Raw genomic sequence first — 5868 nt, 5'->3', positions numbered from 1 at the left:
CTCAGAAGTAGGAGTGCCATGGTGCCTTAAGTATTTCTAGCTAGGCACAAGTGGTTTCTGACCCATAGTGGTCACTACCGTCCAGTTTGCTGGAATTCTTACAATGAGGGATCATGGGGGTCTGGTGAAAATTTTATTGTCAGCACCAATGCCGATATCATTTTTCTCCATGTTTGACGGTCCGTGCCAAATCATATGAAATATGATTCGCCAACATGTGAAATATTTTTCAGACATTTCTGAGGCAACAAAAGACTTGGAGTCAAAAAGCGTTTCGTAATCAGGAGTGCCACGTTCACTTAAGTGTTTCTAGCTAGGCACAAGTGTTTTCTGTCAGATAGTAACAAATACTGTAGAGTTTGCTCTAATTCTCGCAATGAGGGATCATAGAGCTCTGGCGAAAACTTTCTTGCCTGCGTCAACGCCGGATATCATTTTTCTCCATGTACGACTCAAAAAGCATCTCAAAAGCAGGAGTGCCACGGTGCCTTAAGTGTTTCTAGCGAGGCAAAAGTGGTTTCTGTCCCATAGCGGTAACTACCGTCCAGTTTGCTGGAATTCTTGCGTTTTTCTGCATGTACGACGGTCCCAGCCAAATCATCTACTACAGCAGCCTTGTTTCCGCCTCGAGAACGTGTGGTAGGTTTTTCTCAGAAGCGGAAATGCCACGGTGATTTAAGTGTTTCTAGATAGGCACAAGTGGTTTCTGTCCCATAGCGGTAACTACTGTCCAGTTTGCTGGAATTCTCGCAATGAGGGATCATGGAGGTCAGGTAGCGCCAATGCCGCATAGCGTTTTTCTGCATGTACGATGGTTCCAGCAAAATCATCTACTACAGCAGTCTTGTTTCCGCCTCGAGAACATGTGGCAGGTTTTTCACACATTTCTGAGGCAGTACAAGACATGGATTCAGAAAGCGTCTCAGAAGCAAGAGTGCCACGGTGACTTAAGAGTTTCTAGCTAGGCAGAAGTGTTTTCTGTCCCATAGCGGTAACTATCGTCCAGTTTGCTGGAATTCTCGCAATGAGGGATCATGGAGATCAGGTAGCGCCAATGCCGGATATCATTTTTTTCCATGTACGACAGTCCCAGCCATAGCATCTAGTTCAACAGCCTTGTTTCCGCCTCGAGAACATGTGGCAGGTTTTTCACACCTTTCTGAGGGAGTACAAGACATGGACTCAAAAAGCGTCTCAGAAGCAAGAGTGCCACAGTGCCTTAAGTGTTTCTAGCTAGGCACAAGTGGTTTTTGTCCCATAGCGGTAAGTACCGTCCAGTTTGCTGGAATTCTCTCAATGAGGGATCATGGAGGTCAGGTAGCGCCAATGCCGCATAGCGTTTTTCTGCATGAACGACGGTCCCAGCCATATCATCTAATACAGCAGCCTTGTTTCTGCCTCCTAGATCATGTGGCAGGTTTTTCACACATTTCTGAAGCAGTAAAAGACATGGACTCTAAAAGCATCTCAGAAGCAAGAGTGCCACGGTGCCTTAAGTGTTTCTAGCTAGGCACAAGTGGTTTCTGTCCCATAGTAGTAACTACTGTAGAGTTTGCTCGAATTGTCGCAAAGAGGGATCATGGAGGTCTGGTGAAAACTTTCCTGTCAGTGCCAATGCCGGGTATCATTTTTCTCCATGTATGACTGTCCAAGCCATATCATCTAGTTCAACAGCCTTGTTTCCTCCTCGAGAACATGTGGCAGGTTTTTCACACATTTCTGAGGCAGTATAAGACATGGACTCCAAAAGCGTCTCAGAAGCAAGAGTGCCACGGTGTCTTAGGTGTTTCTAGCTAGGCACAAGTGGTTTCTGTCCCATAGCGGTAAGTACCGTCCAGTTTCCTGGAATTCTCACAATGAGGGATCATGGAGGTCAGGTAGCGCCAATGCCGGTAGCGTTTTTCTGCATGTAGGACGGTCCCAGCAAAATCATCTATGGGTATGTCTACACTACCCCGCTAGTTCGAACTAGCGGGGTAATGTATGCATACCGCACTTGCTAATGAAGCCCGGGATTTGAATTTCCCGGGCTTCATTAGCATAAGCGGGGAGCCGCCATTTTTAAATCCCCGCTGCTTCGAACCCCGTGTAGCGCGGCTACACGGGGCTCGAACTAGGTAGTTCGGACTAGGGTCCTATTCCGAACTACCGGTACTCCTTGTGAAACGAGGTGTACCGGTAGTTCGGAATAGGACCCTAGTCCGAACTACCTAGTTCGAGCCCCGTGTAGCCGCGCTACACGGGGTTCGAAGCAGCGGGGATTTAAAAATGGCGGCTCCCCGCTTATGCTAATGAAGCCCGGGAAATTCAAATCCCGGGCTTCATTAGCAAGTGCGGTATGCATACATTACCCTCCTAGTTCGAACTAGGAGGGTAGTGTAGACATACCCTATTAGAGCACCCTTTTTTCTGCCTCGAGAACATGTGGCAGGTTTTTCACACATTTCTGAGGCAGTACAAGACATGGACTCAAAAAGCGTCTCAGAAGCAAGAGTGCCACGTTGCCATAAGTTGCTAGGCACAAGTGGTTTCTGTCCCATAGCGGTAACTACTATAGACTTTCCTCGAAACTCGCAATGAGGGATCATGGAGGTCTGGTGAAAACTTTCCTGTCAGCACCAATGCCAGATATAATTTTTCTCCATATACGACAGTCCCAGCCATATCATCTAGTTCAAGAGCCTTGTTTCCTCCTCGAGAACATGTGGCAGGTTTTTCACACATTTCTGAGGCAGTACAAGACATGGACTCAAAAAGCGTCTCAGAAGCAAGAGTGCCACATTGCCATAAGTGATTCTAGCTAAGCGCAAGTGGTTTCTGTCCCATAGCGGTAAGTACCGTCCAGTTTGCTGGAATTCTCGCAATGAGGGATCATGGAGGTCAGGTAGCGCCAATGCCGGTAGCGTTTTTCTGCATGTAGGACGGTCCCAGCAAAAAAATCTATTAGAACATCCTTTTTTCCGCCTTGAGAACATGTGGCAGGTTTTTCACAGATTTCTGAGGCAGTACAAGACATGGACTCAAAAAGCGTCTCGGAAGCAAGAGTGCCACGGTGCCTTAAGTGTTTCTAGCTAAGCACAAGTGGTTTCTGTCCCATAGCGGTAACTACTGTAAAGTTTCCTCGAATTCTCGCAATGAGGGGTGATGGAGGTCTGGTGTAGTATTAGTGTAAACGTGCTCTCGGGAGCGCGAATCGCAGAAAGCTAGGAGGCCGGGTCGGTAGGCTGTATTGATGTCATAACGGGTCTCTAGTCAGTGCCCTGACGTTCACGGGGCGTTTCGCCTGATTGCCCAACGCTCGGTCCCTGCCTGGAAGCGTCGAACATGCTCCCGGTCAAATAATATCTGTTCTTATCTGTTTAATATCTGATATGATCTCTATCTGAGATCTTTATATTAAATGGATTTTTGGAATAGGGGGTCTGAACAGGAGCTTGCTCCGTCTACTCCACCATCGACCTGGTATTGCATTACTTTCCGGAGCGGTGCACCTCCCGTCGGAGAACCCCTGTGCGGTGCCAAAAATAGACCTGAATGCCCCTTGTGGAAGGAGAGGGGAATTATTAAAAAAAAAAGTGTGTATGTGAATAACAGTCCCCCGCCCCCCAGAAAAATCTCTGCTGTGCGTCTGTGCCTGTGTGCCGGGGCCGGGGCCGCGCTGCGCTGCCCATCTCCGGGGGAGGTCCTGGAAAACAAACAAACAACAAGAAAAAGAAAGCAAAAACACTCGCACACGCCCCCAAATGACCCCGCCGCAGGGTTTGTTTGCAAAGGCAGCGGAGGCAAGCCGCCGCTTTTTTTTTTTTTTTTTGGAAATAAATAAGCGTCCCCATACGAATCAGTGCAAACATTGGGAGTGCATGACTGACTGAAGGAAGGCAGGAAGGAGTGAGAGAAGAGAAGAGAAGAGAAGAGAAGAGAAGAGAAGAGAAGAGAAGAGGTTTTTTGAAAGGCAGCGGTGGCAAGCTGCCGCTTTTTTTAAATTTTATTTTTATTTATTTTTTAAATCAATCAAGGGAGTGAGGGAGTGCTTGGAAGAGCAGAGGCAGAGGCGGATGCAGAAAGACTGCGGGCAAGCAGTCTGCAGGGCGTCGGCCTTGCCAGGGAGCTGTTGAGGAGCCCCATTCACACCTGGCGCTCCTGCCGGCGGGGCGGGGCGTCGTACCTGCGAGCGAGGCTGTCAGGGAGCAGTTGACGAGTCCCGTTAAACATGAGACTAGCCGCTTCTGCAGGCGAGGCGAGGCTGGTCGGGGCGAGCCAGCTGGGGAAGCGAGGGGGCGGAGCCCACATGCAGACGAGCCCGGGGGCGGCGGAGGCTGCCGGGAGGGAAGGAAGGAAGGAAGGAAGGAAGGAGGCGAGCGGGGCGCCGCCCAGAGTGCCCCCAGCGCCCGTCCCCCGCCCCCACCCGGGCCTCCCTGCTCCGAGGGAGGAGAGGGGAGGGGAGGCCGAAGGAGGCGCGCGGGGCGGGTGAGTGAGTGCGGTCCCCGTGAGCGAAGAGAGGGCGACAGGCAGTGAGCGAGCGGGCGGGACTTCGAAAATTTCTATGCCCCGGTGCTGGGGGACGTCTTGGGAGGGGAAGAGTACCTCTGTGTGCGCCGTGAGGCGAGAGCGAGAGCGAGAGCGAGAGCGAGAGCGAGAGGAGCCCCGGTCCCCAGGATGGGACTGTTCTACTGTGTCCCAGAAAGTCTCATCAATGTACCTCTCTGCCTTCCTTAGCTCCTCCTGTTCAACCACTTTACTGTCCAAAGGCTGTAGGTACAGTCTCTGAGGTCCAGGATCTCTTTGCACCAAATGTACACATACACCAACTATCTATAGGGCACATAATCAATCACACTTTTATCTCAGGGGGCAATTGACTTCACTCCATCTATTCCCCCAAACATCCACCTAGACTCATTTCTTCCTGCCCCCATTTTGCCTTTTTCTTCTAGCATGGTCTTAAATGTACTCAACAGTTGAGCTGTAGGAGATAGGAAGCTCTGTTTGAGGGGGAGACGCTGATCTGTGGGGCCCAATGGTACATAGGAGGGCAAGGGATGAGGGGTAGACCTGATCCATGGGGCTTCCAGGGGGTCCCACAGTTTTTTTCTATGGATGCAGTAGCCCTATGGTACCTATGGAGTCAGAGTCTATGAATGCAGAATCACTGCCAAAGCCTAGTTCCAGAAAGTATATTAAACAATTCTGTAATTTTCTGCAGTGCATTAGCAGAAAAGGACCTGGGGATTACTGTGGATGACAAGCTAGATATGAGTCAACAGTGTTCCCTTGTAGCCAAGAAGGCTAACGGCATATTGGGGTGCAGTAGGAGACACATTGCCAGCAGATCTAGAGAAGTGATTATTCTCCTTTATTCAGCATTGGTAAAGGCCATATCTGGAGTATTGTGTCCAATTCTGGGCCTTCCATTATAGAAATGTTGTGGACGCATTGGGGAAAGTCCAGTGCAGGGGAAACAAAATGAGTAAGGTGCTAGAGCACTTGACTTACAAGAAGAGGCTGAGGGATTTGGGCATATTTAGTTTACAGAAGAGAGAGGGGGATTTGATTGCAGCCTTTAACTACCTGAGATGGTTTTCAGTAGTGAGAGATGACAGAATGAAGATCAGTGGTCTCAAGTTGCAGTGGGGGAAATATAGATTGGATATTAGGAAAAACTAGTTTACTAGGAGAGCAGTGAAGCACTGGAAGGGATTACCTAAGAAGGTTGTGGAATCTCCATCCCTCAAGGTTTTTAGTCCTGGCTTGACAAAGCCCTGGCTGGGATGATTGAGTTGTGGTTGGTCCTGCTTTGGGCAGGGGGTTAAAATTGAGGAACTCCCGAGGTCTCTTCCAACCCTGATTCTATGATACCAAGACCATGTA

General features: G+C 49.5%; 1 pseudogene; it reads left to right on the top strand.

The window, feature by feature from the left end:
- The first annotated feature begins 3323 nt into the window (after positions 1 to 3323).
- On the top strand, positions 3324 to 3496 carry LOC142821703 (U2 spliceosomal RNA; annotated as a pseudogene).
- Positions 3497 to 5868: the final 2372 nt, after the last annotated feature.

Source organism: Pelodiscus sinensis, chromosome 31, assembly GCF_049634645.1.
Source record: "Pelodiscus sinensis isolate JC-2024 chromosome 31, ASM4963464v1, whole genome shotgun sequence".
Taxonomy (NCBI): Eukaryota; Metazoa; Chordata; order Testudines; family Trionychidae; genus Pelodiscus; species Pelodiscus sinensis.
The sequence above is the reverse complement of the archived record's forward strand: the minus strand, read 5'-3'. Positions and strand labels throughout refer to the sequence as shown.